At 36.7% G+C, this 19,117-nt stretch overlaps 1 long non-coding RNA gene across 1 annotated transcript; it reads right to left on the bottom strand.

The window, feature by feature from the left end:
- Positions 1–16,472: 16,472 nt before the first annotated feature.
- Positions 16,473–18,732, bottom strand: LOC127523900 (uncharacterized). The gene is made up of 3 exons (XR_007932967.1): positions 18,505–18,732; positions 17,796–18,120; positions 16,473–17,623 (listed from the first exon to the last, which is right to left on the bottom strand). It is a non-coding gene; the product is annotated as an uncharacterized LOC127523900 (long non-coding RNA).
- Between the last annotated feature and the right edge of the window lie 385 nt (positions 18,733–19,117).

Genomic DNA, 19,117 nt, shown 5'->3' with positions numbered 1-19,117 from the left:
AAGTAAACTGCACAAATATTATGTAACAGTGACAAATTCAAATGATTTGAGTTTACTCAAAGAAATTTTTTTAGCTTTACTTTTTCTTAACTAAATTGTTATTTGTACAAAATACTCAATATAGTTGCATGGAACCACTTGACACTGCTTTTTTAAGTAAATCCAACAATTCAAGATCGATCCATGAGCTCATTTTGCTTATGCCAAATTTTGACCCTACAATCTAAATGTCACAGCAGAAATTGAGACTAATTTAGACCAAGCGACGTATTTCCAATCTTTAATTGTCCAGTTTTGTTGAGCCCGTGCAAATTGTAGCCTCAGTTTCCTGTTGTTAGCTGACAGGAGTGGCACCCGGTGTGGTCTTCTGCTGCTACAGACCATCTGCTTCAAGGTTCGACGTTTTGTGCGTTTAGAGATGCTCTTCTGCATACCTCGGCTGTAATGAGTGATTATTTGTTGCCTTTCTATTAGCTCGAAACAGTCTGGCCATTCTCCTTTGACCTCTGGCATCAACAAGCCCACAGAACTGCCACTCACTGGATATTTTCTCTTTTTCTAACCATTCTTTGTAAACCCTAAAGATGGTTGTGAGTGAAAATCCCAGTATAAATCAGCAGTTTCTGAAATACTCAGACCAGCCCGTCTGACACCAACAACCATGTCATATTCAAAGCCATTTAAATCACCTTTCATCCCCATTCTTATGCTCAATTTGAACTTCAGCAGATTGTATTGACCATGCCTGTTTGTATTGACCATTCAGTTGCTGCCATGTGATTTTGCTGATGAGATATTTGTGTCAACTAGCAGTTGAACAGGTGTAAATTTTGATATCTACTCACAAAATGCTCATATACAGTGCTCAGCGTAAATGAGTACACCCCCTTTGAAAAGTAACATTTTAAACAATATCTCACTGAACACAAAAACAATTTCCAAAATGTTGACAGGACTAAGTTTAATATAACATCTGTTTAACTTATAACATGAAAGTAAGGTTAATAATATAACTTAGATTACACATTTTTCAGTTTTACTCAAATTAGGGTGATGCAAAAATGAGTACACCCCACAACAAAAACTACTACATCTAGTACTTTGTATGGCCTCCATGATCTTTAATGACAGCACCAAGTCTTCTAGGCATGGAATGAACAAGTTGGCGACATTTTGCAACATCTATCTTTTTCCATTCTTCAAGAATGACCTCTTTTAGAGACTGGATGCTGGATGGACAGTGATGCTCAACTTGTCTCTTCCCCATAGGTGTTCGATTGGCTTCAGATCAGGAGCCACTGAATCACTTTCACCCTGTTCTTCTTCAGAAATCCAACAGTGGCCTTAGATGTGTGTTTAGGATCATTGTCATGTTGGAAAAGTGCACGACGACCAAGGGCACGGAGTGATGGTAGCATCTTCTCTTTCAGTATAGAGTAGTACATCTGTGAATTCATGATGCCATCAATGAAATGCAGCTCCCCGACACCAGCAGCACTCATGCAGCCCCACATAAGGACACTGCCACCACCATGTTTCACTGTAGGCACCATGCATTTTTCTTTGTATTCCTCATCTTTGCGACGCCACGGGAAATAGTCACCCCAGTTTAGCTTTCTACTTCTTTAGATAACTGCAGTGAACTTGCCTGCCGATTTTCTTCAACCCTTCTCATCAGAAGACACTCCTGTCGAGGTGTTAACTTCCGTGGACGACCTGGACGTCTCTGTGAGATGGTTGCAGTTCCATCTTTTTTACATTTTTGTACCACTTTTGCTACAGTATTCTGACTGATAAGTAAAGCTTTGCTGATCTTCTTGTAGCCGTCACCTTTCTGGTGTAAAGAAATTATTTTCTTTCTCAGGTCTTGTGACATTTCTCTTCCATGTGGTGTCATTGCTGACAGCATGAAATGGGAAGGGGTTTTAACACCCTTTTATAGTCAACTGTCTGCTGGACACCTGTGTAATGAATAATTAGACTCACCTGTGGTTGAATTCTTGTTAAATTAGACATTTGTAGTCTAAAATTTAGCTTTGCTCCAGAGACTTTCAGCGGGGTGTACTCATTTTTGTCTCACTCTACTTTGAGTAAAACTGAAAATTTTGTTCTCTAAGTTATATTATTAACCTTACTTTCATGTTATAAGTTAAACAGATGTTATATAAAACTAAGTCTTGTCAACATTTTGGAAATTGTTTTTGTGTTCATTGAGATATTGTTTAAAATGTTACTTTTCAAAGGGTGTGTACTCATTTACGCTGAGCACTGTATATGATCAGTAAATTATGTGTTAAATAGTTTTCATTTTCAAAACATATTTCTATACATTTTTTCTGTTAGTTCAAATATATTTTTCACACCTTGGCTGGCATTGGAAAAAAACCCTGTTCTATTGGAAAAGAAAAAAAAAAAAATCAATGTTGAGTTTTAATTGCTGTGCACCGCTGCTGTGTGTGTACTTGTATTAAAAAGTGCTGTGAACATGATTGGAATACAGCTATGCCAGAGAGCTTTATAAAACAGTTTGAATAGCTCGATAACCTTGAGGAGTAGTTAGTAGGGGAAGGGTGGTTTTACTCAATGTTAATTTTAAAATTCTGTTTCTTTGGCCTGAACACAGAATTCAGCTGTAGTGACTTCAAGAAAAACATAATATAAATTAATGTTGTTGTTTTTTTTTTTTAATGTGGTTCCCTTTGAGCACCAGTTAAATAATGATTATGAAATTTTAATTTAATATGTAATTCCCACAATACAGCTGAAGCTTTAGATGCTTTTGAACGCACATAGCTTTGTAATGCCGCAATAATTAGAAACGATAGTGAAGCAAAGTGAATATTTAGGTCAATTCCTGTTTCATTACTACAGAGTCCCAAAAGTGAGAGTGAGGGAACGAGGGAAATGAGTCTGTGTCGCTGCATCTGTTTGAAATACGTAATTAAGCCCTCTCAGCAACATTCTTATTTTACCTTGATGATAAGGATGGTGAAGGTGCTAAAAATAGCTGGGTGGGTTAGGCAATCAGAAGACTGTTCCTGTCTTATCAAGCCCAGGTGAAACACAACAGAGCGCACAGGAAATATCTGAGCTACTGTAATAAGAAATGAAGGACGCATAGATGAATAGCTTTGCATACAGTGCAGTTAAACTATTTAAAGGGTTAGTTCACCCAAAAATGAAAATTCTGTCATTAATTACTCACCTTCATGTCGTTCCACATCCGTAAGACCTTCGTTCATCTTCAGAACACAAATGAAGATATTTTTCATAAAATCCGATGGCTCAGTGAGGCCTGCATTGCTAGCAAGACAATTAACACTTTCAATGCCCAGAAAGCTACTGAAGACATATTTAAAACAGTTCATGTGACTACAGTGGTTCAACCTTAATGTTATGAAGCGACGAGAATACTTTTTGTGTGCCAAAAAAACGAAATAACTTTATTCAACAATATCTAGTGATAGGCGATTTCAAAACACTGCTTCATGAACTTCGAAGCTTTACGAATCTTTTGTTTCAAATCAGTGGTTCGGAACGTGTCAAACTGTAAAAATGTAATTACAATTAATATTTAAACATGAAGTAAAAAATATATATTTCAATAATTTTATTTAAAAATATTTTCTCTGAACCCAAGTCTTTTTTTCTTATACAACTTTACTTCTCACGTAAATTAGATATTTTCACTGGAAAGCAAGACAAAAAGACTAAATAATAATAATAATAATAATAACTATTTAATTCCAGTAGAAAAACCTAAAAATCTAGGAACTCTCATTCTGGCGTAATAATCAAGGAAATTTGCTGCCGTACCATGGGTGCAGCAGGCGCAATGATATTACGCAGCGCCTGTGACCCCCTGTTTGCACAGGGAGCGTGCCTTGCAACCATGGAGACATTTGTGAGAGACGCCTGCTGCAGCCATGGTACGACAGCAAATTTCCTTGATTATTACGCCGGAATGAGAGTATAGTTCCTATTCATATTGGCCTAGAAAATCGCAATTTTTCATTTTCCGTCAGTCTTAGTACACGATGTAACTACAGAAGAGTCAAGTTTTAAATAGGAAAAATATCGAAACTCTTTGGTCATTTTTGAGCGAGATGCTAACGGTCTAATCAGATTCAATGAACTATGCTAAGCTATGCTAAAAGTGGTACCGCCAGACCCGGAGATCGGCTGAATGGATTCGAAAACGGTAAAACTCAACTGTTTAACTCTAGGGGAGTTGGAAAATGATCCTATTTTCAAAAAAAGTGGAGTGTTCCTTTAAACTCTGCACAGAATGCTATATTTTAAAGTGATATAGAGGAGATTAGGAGGATAAACAGATATTAAAAGGAAACAGAGGTTTTACTGAGTTTAACGGCTCTGGCCGAGCTGTGATATAAACGAAACGCTATTGGCTATTTTAAAAAAGAGGCAGGGTTGTTCGATATATATCGCCCTGTCTTCCTGTTTCAGTTGAAATTACGTCAACACATTGAATAATGCTGCTTGTTCCAAGACACTTCAGTGGGACTTTAAGCTAAGAGGAATTTACTTAGACTGCATATTAATCTTATAAAAAGGTTTAATTATATAATATTATAAAAAAGTATAAAAATTTACATTTAATAAAAATATGATATGTTAATTGTATATGTAATATAAAATATAAAATATTATATTAATTAAAAATGATTGAAGTTAATGATTATAAGAAAATGGTGTTAAAATGGTGTACAAATTAAATTTATTTTAAGACATTTTCTCAAGTTTTTTATTTATCTTACGCAACTTCTCAAGTAAATTAGATATGTGTACTGGAAAACAAGACAAAAAGACTGATTAATAATGATAATAATAATAATGCTGAAGTATAAGACATGCTAAACTGCATATCATCAGCGCTGCAGATTGACATTGACATTGTTTGCTTTGTATTGTCATTAGCACAACACGTCAGCAGGGGGCAGGAGAGAACCATAAGAGACTAACCAGGCCTAAACATCAACCTTCTGTGTAGTAGCTCATGGCAATGCTGTTCTAACCTATTGCTGTCAACCTACATTTGTGCAACTGTCCATGGGTGCTTACAATCCAGAACCTTGTATGATATGTTTTGATTAGCGTAAGTAAGGTTTCTTATTGATGTTTTACCGACCCTTTAACTAAATATATGTTTTATGTGTATATGTATGAAATGGAATAATCTTTCAGCGTTTGCCCTCACAGACAGTCACCTCTAGATGTTGTATTTAGCTTTGAGCCAGTTGCAGCTGTGATCTGGATGTTCATAGCCTGATGCCTATCTGCCTGGAGCCTTGTGCTGTCTGCCTACACACAGCGTAGGCTACGGCATTCTGCATTCCTAGTGATGTGCTCCCTTGCTGATGAGATCTTCAATTTTGTTCTCGCTTCCGTGGATACTGTAGCCCCAAAAGATGTAGCATCTGATAATGGGGTTGAAAATAAGATCTACATATTTCTGCACAAAAAACAACATCTGCTCGGAACAACAGTGTAAGATAAATGTAAATTAGAATATACAGTACAACAAAACAAGAGTTATTTAATTCATGAGCACACATATACATCCTCTGATCTTGTCCAGACCTTTCTGCGGTTTAAGGAAGAAAAACCTCGCAGATCTCATTCTGTTTTCAAGACCATCAGCAGAGACATATTGTGGCTTTCTGTGGAGACATGATAAGATACGCTCTGACAGCTACCTGATTCTCTTCACACTCTTTCATTGGCAGGAGCAAAAAAGCGCCAAGGGCTCAGGTGTACGGGGGCTTTGGGATAATGAAGGATTTTATAACTTTTTCCCCCTCAAGCATGTCTGAACATAGTGGATCTTGTCCAAAAAGCAGCATGGTAATGTACTGCTATATCTGTTGGCTTTTCAATTTTAAGGAGGTATCTGTTAGTAAAGGTACACTGCAGAGTCTTCTGTAGTTTTAATTCATTTAATGTTACATGACATTGCAAATGTGTGAAATTAGCTCAATAACACATCTTTTTAAAGTTGGCATGAAACGAAAGTTGCGATAGTATTTTCTCTCCTATTGTGACCTATAAGTGAAACGGCTTCTTGAACAAGAATAAAAAACGTAGGGTGGGACTTGATTTTGCCCATTAGTAATTGAATGGATGGCTGGATCGTTGTTGTTTGCTATTGCTGTGATTTAATGTGATTGACAGGTTGTCCTGCCCTCGCGCAGAGAAACATGTCATCATAGAAGAGAATTTAAAAAAAATAAATAAAGATGTGCATGGATATATCATTCACAGTAAACCCTAATGCTCAAAATACTTAATTGGTTTGAGTAGGACAAACTTAAATTGAACAAATTAGTTCAGTTAGAACTTTTTTTTTCTTTTGAGTTCACAGCACTGACACATTTCAAGTAAACTGAACTATTTCATTGTTTTGAGATGTATGAACTAGAGGCAATAAAACAGCAAGCACTTTTAATCGTTTTCATACACAGTTATGATTAGGGTCAGATTATGGATTAATAAAGACATCTTTTTTTTTTTTTTACGTCTCCTTGCACAATATTATGTTGTGATCTCAAAACACTTTTTACGAAAGTGCATGATTTGTAAACAAATACATGTTGGACTTTGCATCGCTTAACCAGCTCCATTTGTTTCGCTTTTCTAACATAACAAGTTTGCTTGGTAGCTCAGCTGGTACGGAATTGTACTTAGGATGCTGAAGTCTTGGGTACGAATCCCATGAAAAATGACTCACGATAAAAGAGCTTAAAGATGAGAGATCAAAAACAAGCTAAAATGGCATGATTACGAATGCTTTTTATGTCACATTTGCTTTTGTTAACACTATCAGGTAGGTTTAGGTATAGCCTAGTGTTGGTGGTACGTTATTTTAAAACGCAATGGAGCATTAAGCAGCGCCAGTCACCGGACATTTCAAATCAGAACTGCAGTGATACGTATAAAACCAACGTAGTAAAAACGAACCATATTCACGTTCGTCTGTTTTGGAAAAAAACTGAACACACTTTTAGCACCACTCAGTAGACATTTCACATTTGAACTGTCACGAAACGTACATGGCGCTACGTATTTTCGTTCTGCAAAAATGTTCTCACAGGTGTTTTTCTTATGAGCCTGGGCTGAAAAAAAAAAACAATTAAGGTGCCGTTCACATATCATGTGTCACTTCTATTATGAGCGCACCTGCCGCGCGGCTACATTTGAAATAACGAATTTGAGTGCGCAAAAGACGCGATATGTGAAAGGCCCGTAAAGCTGCAGTCTGTAAGTTTTGCCTCTTTGTCGCCATCTCTGTTTAAAACCTGCAATTGCAGTTATCATCTTTACGTAGGTTGTGCATTGGCACGGCTCCTCAGCGTAGTCTTGAAAGTATGATCAGAATAAGAATTTTCACCGGAAAATGTCATCTGAACAAGTGAGTAACATGTCTGCCACTTTGTTCTGACCAACTGAGGAAAAAAAGCATTACAATAAACCGCGCTACCAATGGTGATTAAATCTAATGATCGCTTAGCTTGGATCACGTCAAACTGTGCAAATTATTATTATTGTTATACTTTGTCCTCAAATTGTTAATCTTAACAACATCAGCATTGCGTGACTGTGTATTTAGTGTGTATTAGTGTTACCTGTAGATTTCAGTTTATGTAGCCACTCCGCAGTCCGAAGAGTGCTTATGACTACGGGTGAATCTCCAGTTGTCACTGATGATTGTCATTTGGAACTTTCTGGATTACAATCCGCCATCAAAATGATAAGTTTAACTAGAATGTACATTGAATGTACAAGGCTATAAATGATCCGCTACCAGAAGCATCCTCACATGCAGCATCCTCACATATAGCTACTAGCTGGGAATCGTTCTTTATGTAAACAGACCTGACGTTTTGATGCAAAGACAAATGGCTGCACGCTCGAATTTCCCGCAGAAACCTACCAGTACCACCAACATTATTACAAGCTTACCATTGTGAATCGGGCTAAGGTAAGGAGATAGTTTTGAACATTGGCTGGTTATGTACTTGCTCAAAAAATGATTTTGGATCATTTTTAACCAAAAAAAAGTTATGGACTGCAGCTTTAAATTGTCACTCTTGATTTCGTAGTGACTTTAAAATGAAAATAATGACTATGATGTCACCCAGACTGTGAGTCACTGAAAACACAAGGCTTCTTTTCTTAATATCTAAAAACGTCATACTATAACAGGTGGATACTGTTGTGTGTATTGGCATGTGCTGGCAGTGAAGAAGCAGGAAAATTGCATCTGTGGAGTAAAACTTTCTAACAATGGTTGTTTCGGCAGTTGTTGACATCAGCAGATGACATGCAGCAAAACATGTTATGTCTTGGACTGGTGAAGTCAAATAAAGCCAGTTCTTTTTTCCTCGGGTCTATTATTGTATTATGAAAGAAGGGAGCAGTAAATTCTTATGAGCGACATACTCCTTCACGCTCTGGCAGTCCTCTCTTTCTCTGTCCCTCTTTTTCCTCTCTCTCCCATCTCACCTCAATCAAACCCATCAACCTCATTAACATTCCACATCCAGGAGCAAACCAAGCGTTCAGCTTTGAGAAGAGAGGACAAAGTAGCATGCTCTCCTGAGGAAAACACATTGACATTTTGTCAAGTCAGAGTGTCTGTGCAGCTCTCTTCCATTGAACTGGGTTCATTTTAAAATGATGCCGTAAGGAAGATTTTCCCCTGTTATACTCCCACTATTGCTTCTCTTGAATAGTTTTTAAGATTCCTCATATTCTCAATTATTTTGAGATATAGAGTAAGCAGGGCACTGTAGGCCATTTTATTCTAAATGTTAGATCTCTGTCCCACTTTATATTAGGTGTCTACAATGTACTAACATAAACAAACAAAAGGTACAATGTACTTATTGTGTTCATGTTGAGGTGGTTAGGACAGATTTGGTGGTATGGTAAGGTTTAAGGGTGGGTTATGGGTTAAGGGAAGGGTCAACATTGTAATTATAGATAATTATATGCAGGTTTTTAAATATAAGTACAATACAAAAACATGTATTTACACAATACGTGCATTGTATCAAATAATTAAATAGTTAAAGACACTTAATATAAAGTGGGTCCAATAGCTGCCTACCCTCACAGTGTTGTAGATTGATATTAACAATAAAGATAATAAACAATTAAACAGGTTTGAACAAACTAGTCCATGCCAGCTTGAGTGAATTCTGTACATATATACCAAATATTACAATTCTGAAATTGGCTAATATAATATAATATAAAAGTTGTAATATTTGTATAGAAATTATAAATATAATTTGTAATATTGATAATAAGTAGTTAAATGGTTTATTAAATGTTTTATTGAATATTTTTCATTTTTTAAATAATATAATATGTAAGTTGTAATATTTGTATATAAATTATAAATATAATGTGTAGTGATTTTTTTAATGTAAAATTTCACTAAAATGTTTATAATATAAATTGCAATATTTGGTTTAAATGTGAAAAATATATATACGAATATTATATATGCTATATTTGTAAAATAAATGTACTAAATGATCCCAGATGCTTGAAACCCAGTGTATATAGATATTAATTATATACATATATACAGTCAAACCAAAATGTATTTAGACACCTTGAACATTTCATTCATTATTACAGTTTATTCACTATAGTTTCAAAAAATGGTAATAAAATATGACAAGAACGCAGAGTTAAACTGTGTCAGAAAAATTGATCTTAATTATGTCAGATAACACTTAAGCAAAACATGGTCAGGTCAAAGTGAATAATTCTTGGTTCCAAATTTTTATCAATTTTACTGGTAGTCCACTGTATGAAGAATATGTCACAGTTTATTTTGCTTTCCTGACTTATATAAATAGTAAAATACTAGTAAAATATACCAAAAGTATCAAAAACGTCTGAATAATTTTTTGTTTGACTGTATATAATATTAAATTAGATAATATTATTGATATTTACATAGTATTCATCAGCATCAGCCAGTTTCATAGCTTTGCATCGTTTGAGTTATGTATTAGTGACTTGACAACAGCTTTATGAATTCAGCAGAGGCTTAGAGAATCCAAGTCATGGCTGAATGTTTCTGCCATGTCCTTCATTTCATTACACAAGTCCTTCATAGTCATTACCTCTGCCTGAAGGAGGCTTGTGTTACTCTTTGACTGCACTCCAAATAATCCTGTTTGATCAGAGAATAACTATTCTGTGTCATTTAATGAATACTAACTGGGCTGAGTTGAATTCGAATGTCATTACACCTCTGTGTTTGGATTTCATTAGTAAATGACTTAAATATAAGACTGAAGGACTTAAAAGATTTTCAAGCACCTGCTTGTTTAGATGTTATACAAAGTTATTTTAAGTGAGGCCACATGACTAGGTTTTGTCCTTGATTCAGAGCAAACATCAGCATACATGATTGCCTTCGTAAATTTCTGTGTTTTGATTATACGGCATGCATGGCGGGTTGTGTGTCTTGACGAAGCCGGCCGAAGATGTGTGTAAATTTACAGGCGGCAGCTTTAACGCCACTGAGATCAATGACCAGAGGTGAAAACCTCATCAACGCTTACTGGCCAAATGGTGACCTTCTGCAATAATGAACAGCAATCAATTTTACAGCATCCTTTAAACTAGCCATGGGGAAAGGGATATGCTGAAAAAGCCTTTCTCTGTGAAACACGAGGGGTTAAAAGTACCTCAAGACTGCATCCACAGCAGCTGACTTGAATGAATACATAAATCATATAAATCTATGAGGAAGGTTAGGTGGGGTTAAGGCAACTGCTAACATAAAGTGTTCAATATTTCATGACTTCCAAAGTTCTTCTTAGGATTTGTGATGCAAGAATTTGCTTTTGTGAACAGCGAGTTATTATTTTAACCACTAAATGTCTTGGTACACACCTGGCAGCTCAGATTTGAACTCCAGAGGATGCTGTCCACAGTCTGTCACACTGCAGGGATACATCTCATGTGTGTGTTTCTTTGTTTTCCCCTTTATTTACACTGCTCGAATGAAGTGAAAGGTTTTTTTTTTGTCTCTTATTGTTTCCTTTTTGCACTGATGTCGTTTCGCCCCTCTCCCTGAGGAGGATACTAATGTATTTTATTTTTTTTCTACTGAGATGAGTCAGCAAATCACACCATTATTTCACACTAACTTTCCTGGCTGTAAATTCAGCTAGACGTTCATAAACTCTCCCTGTCGGCTATTTATGTCTGAGGTGTTTGGGGTGTAACAATGAGTTGGTGAGGTTTCTTGCTGAATTTATGGTCTGCCATGTCAGAGTCTCACATTGAATTGGCCCCTTGAAGTTTCACTCAAGACTCTGTTCTCCTCTACTTCTAATGGAGAGAGCGAGCTGGAGAGCGTTGTCTGAGTTGTTAGTTGCCGTCTCTGTTGAAGTTTGCTGTGCAAAATCTGTCCTCTCGCACAGAAGTAACACAAAAAGTCTCTCTCAAAGAATTGTCTCTGGAGAGAAGAATCTAAAATTCTCTTTTAGGAAAGTACAGAGTCGTGCTTTTAACCCCCCATACTTAAAAATAGAAATGTGGGGTTTCGTGACTTTATTATGTGTGGGGAAAGCTACGGAAACAAGACATTGACAGCATCATCTTTCCAATTCAATCACCCTTTTGTGTTCTCAAGTCAAACCCAGATGTTTGTATACTTACTCGATGGAAAAAAAAAAAAGTGTTCTCTGTTTGGTCTTAATTTTCTCTGACTTTGTTAGCAAGGCTAGGTCAAATGACCCAGAAATAGGCATCATTGAAAAACAGCAAACATAATAATGCATGTGATATATGCTGTTACTTATATACCTTCAATATTAGTCATTTATGCTGGATGATATGGCAGTCATCTGGTTGTGTGCTATGGATGTTGCTATATTAGATTTTCACTACATGATTATTGTGGCAAAAACAATTCGCAATAGTGATTTTATCGCAATATCTATATAGAAATTTTGAAAAATAAATATCCCTCATCCAGACATTTCTCTCTGTATTTAGCATATTGGCCTGTTCTTAGAACAGTCTGATTATCTAATTTTAATTTGCTAATAATGGTAGGATACTGATATAGTGATAAGACCATAGTTTAAAATGCAGCATTGTGTGAACACACACACACACACACACACACACACACACACACACGCACACGCACACACACAATAATTAAATAAAATAATTCACACTCAAAATACTAGTGTAGGGCGGCAGAGAGCGAGTTCCTGCAGACTAGTGTGTCTAATGTGCAATACTGCCACTTACTGTGTTGGAGTGTAAACCACGTGGCGCTGGATTATTTACAATATTATCATGCGTAGTTTATCATGATATCAATATTTCATTCTGAAGTGCATTATTCAGAATTGAATCAGTTCCAGGATTTGAATTAAATTTGAATTAAGGTGGCAAACAGAATGCAAAACTATAATCTGAATGAGAATGTAAGTAGAATTAAAATACATTTAAATAAAAAAAATTGATAGAAGTGTAATTTTATTTAGAAAAGTAATAGATAAATAGATAGATAGATAGATTGATTGGGGTTGGAGCTTAACTCTGCTGGACAGCGGCCCTCCAGGACCGTGTTTGGACATCACTGTCATAAGAGGAGAGCATCCAATGTTTGTATAGGACTAATGCATCTGTTACGGGTACCTGTGGTCACAATGACGTGCATCTCTGATACTTCTCACATGGTGCTAATATGCTTCCTCACACCCATCTCTGTGTTATTTTAATTCACTAATAATGGTAGGATACTGATAGGGCCTCTTTACACTCTTAAAAGAAAAGTTTCAATATAGAACGTTAAAGGGTTCTTTCAGGTGCTTCATATATAGAACCTTTTAGAAGTTCCCATCATGGGATCATTTTATGGATTTAGTTTTCATTAATTAATTTTAATTAATGTATGAATTAAACAGCTCACAAACATACTTTATCACTAGCAAAAAAATGAAATGAAAGTATTGTGCAGTAATTTAGGACATTTCTCCTTTTACAGAACCTTTTTGGCATACAGAACCATTTTGGTCAAGAAACTTCTCTTTAGTCAAGAGTTCTTTACAGAACCCCATTGAACCTTTTTTCTTTTTGTAGTTTAAAATGTTGCATATTGAAAAGAAACATTATAGAGCTGTTCGTCAATTAAAATATGTAACACATTAGTAGTACATTCTGAGCTATTTCAAGGAAAGAAAAAAAATTCACTATCGACACTCATAGTAAAACATATGTGCTCTTCCTCTGCCTCTTGCAAAAGTGTAAACATGCAAGAATAGAATGAAGCAGTTAAAATATGTATGTCTAAATAAATGCGTTAACTGTGTTAAAAAAACAACATTGTTAAATTCAATTACCTGCATGTGTCATTGTGTTAACTATGATAGCCACTTTGGCATTTTAAAATTTGTATCTCGTCTTCTTATGCAACTGAATCATTATATTCTCACAGCAGGTTTTTCCCTTTACTTTATTCTCAAAATATCTGGCAGTATTGAGGACTGAGAATACTGGTTTATATCTAAAGGACAGTATTCTAGAACTTTACGTCCAACGTACGGTTCCATCCCGACTGATGTTTTCCTTCTGTGTTTCTCATGCATTTGAGGCTCACGGCCCTTTTATTCAAACAAACAACTGCAGAACGTCCCTACCAAGACACACTCAACCCTCTACAGAGAGGCGGACTTCAAAGCACGGCTGTCAGCCACTAGAAACCTCGCACCTTTCCTTTCTAAATGATTCATTCTTTACTCTGTCTCTCTTTTTAATCTGCTCTAGCACAAAACTCCCCGTGGATTCAAGAAGGAGCTGAATTTCACTCAGGCATTCTCTCTGTCACCAGGAGAAAAAGGACCATTCAGATCTGGCGTAACCTTCCAAAAGTGAATTGCCTAAACTCAATAATGCTGGAAAGAAATTTTGGGATGGACAAAAAGTTTTTTTTTTGTTTTGTTTTTTTTGTTTTTTAACACCCATCTCCTCATTTTACATTCAAGGATGCCAACATATCAGTAGTACTGACACTATTATTTATTGAAGGAAATGAATGAATAAAATTTCATGCTGTGACAGACGCACCACATACACACATGCACTCACAACACAAGCCAAAACTGTCAAAGAATTCATTGACATTCAAACCTACCCGCTGAGCCACACGTCCTAACCTGCACGCGTTTAAAAGCACCCGCACACAATCACACTTATTCACCTTGTCTGTTTTTTCCCTGTCTTATTGCTCCCAGAGACCCTTGCATGATGCATTAGAGCGGCTGTCACACAACCGGCTGGTACGGAGAGGGTGGGACCGGCTGTGATTGATGGCATGAGGATAATGCATGATTGGCTCTATGACTAATGATCATGGTGAGTGAGAGTGACACAGTGGAAAAGAAACATGAAGTCAGGAAATGATTATGACGGGCCAAAACAAATGACAGCTACTCTGACATCACCCACTGCCCGATGACACGCAACAGAGCGATGAGGGCAGTCAGAGAGATTGAGCTGTTGCCTGCCTTCTCTACTGTGATGAACAATGCGCCATTTACCCTGGCTTCATAGCTTCACTTCACACTGAATACAAGTGCACAGAAGTATGTCAATACAGAAAAATTTGTTTACCTGAAATGATGCTCTGGGGCTTATGCTGGTGTCATTAGCTTTGCACCAAAACTCTGTGTATCATCTGCATAGCGCTTTGCACAATGCAAGATCTTAAGTAAAAATTGAAGTGAATTACCTCAAAGGGAAAATACTAAAAATGAATCAAAACTCCTTATGATTAATTATAAATATTTGGATCAGTTAATAGAATTAACTTGATGTAGCATAATTCATTTTACGATCAGTTAACCTGTTCATCCAGTGAACACTCAGTTTTGATTGTCTGTCAGCTCTCAGAAAGGATATTTTTCATGGCCACAGAAAAATAATTCTTTCTTAGCATGTAGAGTGCTCAGAGCATGTAACAAGATCAGGAATCGTTAAAGTGACATTAATCTGCAAGCAGAATCAGAACTAGAGAACTCATATGCATTGTGCACAAAGTTTTATTAACCTTTTATGCGGTACGGTCCCACATATGGGATTTAGAACGTTCAGCGACGTCACATAACTGCCAGATTCAAACTGTGCTTTCGCACTTTGGCTGCGAGACGGATGCGCTCAGCGCTTGTCATATATCGCAGTGTTTTCAGCCACATAATGTTTTTTTTTTTTTAAGGTTTCAGACATTTAAATACACATAAATACACATAAGCACCAGTACAATACAAATGTACAAAACAATACATTTAGAGTTTATAAAATACACACTGATATCAGACATCAGTGGAAGCAGCAATAACAATCCATTCAAGTATAATTTGCCGAGGTTTATTCATATCAAACACACATAGTGGGCTGTAAGTAACTATAAAGTTTACTCTATTATTCTCCCAGTTCACCAGCCACTTGTATATATTTCGGGAGAAACTGATGAATTCACTTGCTGTAAATCCGACTGACAGGACTCTGAACTGGGGGGCAAACTAAGATGGCAGCGCCCATCTCGTGTTATAGATCAAGATAAAGATCATTTATAAATGTTTTTAAATGACAAAACACACTCACTCATATTTGAGAATCGGAATATCAGATAGTTGATGACATGGTAAGCAAGTTTGTGAATATTTTAAATAAAAAGGAAAAACAAAATAATAGCGATAAATCTGTCATACAGCGTTATTGTGGCTGCGGTGTGTTACGTGACAAGCATGACGCATCGCCATGGAAACAATAAGGGTTCTAAAATAACGGTTGCTTTAAAAAAAATTCACTCTGCGGGGCCAGCTAGAATATTTTAAACTCACGTGTGAAAGGGTTAACTTAACACACACAGGGTTAGTCTAAACAAACACATACACACAATCACGCATACATTGGGTAAACAGAAAAGTGAAAATGACTGAATAAACCAAAGTGAAGCAGGTGGAGGAATGGACAGTCACAAGTCAGTTTAACCAGCTGAAGGAACCAACAGTTTCTTAGTTCAAAGCAAAGGGGTCTATAGTATGCCAAGCCTCTGTTTAAGTGTACAATATTGCAATGTCTTTGCAGCTGAAGCAGTCTCGTGAAGTCTCTGAAGAAGGTCTTGATGGATCCATTCAAAGGCTAAAGTTGCAATCTCTTGAACTTGCGATGTTATTCTTGACTCTGTTGTGGTTGGGAGAGTCCTCTCTTCTGAGTGAGCACATGGCTGGTTGTAAGTTGGGGTCCACAATCCAGAGACAAAGATGAAGAGAGTGCCGTGAAGTGAAGAGAAGGGAGGAACTTGTTTGGATGCTCTATAGTCTGGGAAAAGTCACACCTCTCAGGGTTGGCTTGACCAATGAGAAAGGTGGAATTTCCAAACGGGAAAATTCCTCTTTTGGGAGGTTTTATGGTCCTTTGTCTGCGAGCGTGGTTAGAATGGGTCTGGCAGTTTTTGTCCATTTACAGGTATACTCTGATTAATATAACACACACTGCATTCTATGAGGAGGTGATATACACCAATGTGCAGGGCGTTTCATAAGGCTTAATTCGATGTGAAGCATGATACCAAGAAAGTTCCATTATCTAGTGGTTCATTTTTTAAATTCATTTAGGCTGCACGTCTTGACTGAATGTTTTTTGCAGGTTTTATTAAAATGTTTGGCAATGTGGACATCTCTGTCCTGTTCTCAGTTTAGCGTACTGGTAACTGGAGAACTGTTACAAGCTTTTGTTGGAATCGACTCTTGATTCGAGAACTTTTGTCAAAGTGTACTGTTGGCTTGAGAACACAGAATCACTTTTGACACATAAGAAAAAAAAGTCATAATACTAAGTCATAATTATGAGGTTAAACATCAAAATTATGACATGAATTATGACCGTACAGTATACTGATTCAAACATTAGCATGTCACACATAAGAAATTATCATCTCTTCCTCTACTAGATGTTGAAAAATATATTAGGACCAACTTACTGAATTGTGTCACATACTTATAATCAACATTTCTCTTATGTGGCCATCTTGATTTATTGTCTTGTCACAATGCATTCTGTTATTGCCTTCTCTATTAAGGATACATGCAATGTTGCCTTGGAATTTGGCCAGAAGCAGGTATCTTAGGAGGCAGCATAATTAAGTTGCATACTATTTGGAACAAGGAGTGTGCCTATGCCTCAAAATTCTGCCTACAGAAACACTATATTTTGTGTTTTGCATATGAGACCTGCGCACATTTCTTTTGATTCTGTCGTTTAACACCCTGATGCACCTTGGATGATTTTTATTGGATGTTTTCAAGGAAACACACACAAACACAGGTAAATACACACTTTAAAGGTTACAGCTGATAGGAAGCCCAATTTATTTTGTGATGGTAGGTGAAGACCGTCTGGGCCTCTCATCCGTCAAGCTCCTTTCAAAATGTCAATGTAGTTCCTCAGTCAATCACCCGCGACGGTAGAGGTGTCCCACATGCCAGTCTGCCAGGTACACTCAATGCATGAGAACAGCCTCTCTCATCTGTTTGACTGGCTGGCCCCTGCGCTACAGAATGTAAGAGTGTTTATTCAAATGTAGCACACAGTCATGCATATCATTGTGTGGACTCAACAGATAACATGAGTGGGGAAGCAGTTTTTTTTGACAGAACTGGCAAAATTCCCAACTATTATCAGTACCAGCCGAGTGCAGAGTAAACTCAAACAGAATAACTTACTGGAGCAACTCTTAGATTCCAAATGTTGAATTTTCTCTGAAAGGGATAGTCCACACACAAAAAAAATTAAGTCATCCATGGATACATTGATTTGGACTTTGAGTGCAAGTCTCAGTCAAAAGGCTTCATTGTCAATCCTCACATGTGCAGGTATTATAATCTAGAACAGTTTCCTGGCACCCTGCCATTCATATTCCATCCAGAGAAATGTCAGGGCTCTGCAGTCTCCTCTAGGGTCAGTGCTCGGGTAGACAGACAGCCCAGAGGCTCAGCTGTGCCATCGCCAGCGGAAATAGAAGAGGTCACTTTCTGACCTGTGAAACACCTGAATGAAGATTTAGAAATCAATAGAACTCTCTCCCTCAATGTTTTGCCATTTTTATTAGGTCTGTTTGAAAATACAATCCTCTCACAGAGACCAAAAAAAGTAATAAAGTTTTCTTCTTGGTGGCTAAGGATAAATTATGGTGACCTGATATATAGCATAAAAATAGCACAAAAATGTAGCTGGGAGCAGTAATTTTTGGTAACACTTTACACAAATTTTAGTAATGCACTGATTGTATGAGAACGTGTACAACATTTATTCATCTAATTGTAATTTATAAATACAGCATTGTTCATTGTTAAAGGCACAACATTTTTTTGCAGTAAAATATCCAAAAACCACTAGGCCAGTGTTATATATTTTGTTCAGTTGAGTACTTACAATATCCCAAATGTTTTCCAACTATTTGTAAATCGTGAGAAAATCGCGATTTTCACCAAGGATATGGGACGTGGCCAGGAGTCGCCTGTCAATAGCGTCATATCTGCGTTACCCCCTGTTTCCGGTTTTATTTTGTAGAAACCATGTAAACACCAAAGACACTTTAATATATTACATGTTTTATTAGACAAGGGAACAACTGTTTGTTTACATTTATAGACAGAAAACGAATTATTGTTAGCTCAACACGTTTAGTCTTATTGTTTAAATCTAGTTTTCTGAGTACTGTGCTTTTACCATGCCTCAGAGAAAAACAATTTTGTCAAATGGCTAAATGACATTTTCTCCATCATACAATACGTTTTAAAATTAATTGCATGCCATTTATTTTTCAACACAAGCCACACAGCATTTATTAATGATATTCTAATATTGATCTAGCGTACTGCAGTGTTCAACAAGTGTCTCACAGCAGCCGCCAAACGACAGAGTAACATTAAACAGAGTAACAAACAGAGTAACATTATAACATCATTTTCAACACAGTCAAATGTCTCTAAAATGATAAACAGCGCTGTGTTACCTCATACGCTTGACCGGAAAAAGCGGAAGC

The sequence above is a fragment of the Ctenopharyngodon idella genome, chromosome 12 (genome assembly GCF_019924925.1).
Source record: "Ctenopharyngodon idella isolate HZGC_01 chromosome 12, HZGC01, whole genome shotgun sequence".
NCBI lineage: Eukaryota > Metazoa > Chordata > Actinopteri > Cypriniformes > Xenocyprididae > Ctenopharyngodon > Ctenopharyngodon idella.
This window is presented reverse-complemented; position numbering and strand designations above follow the sequence as displayed.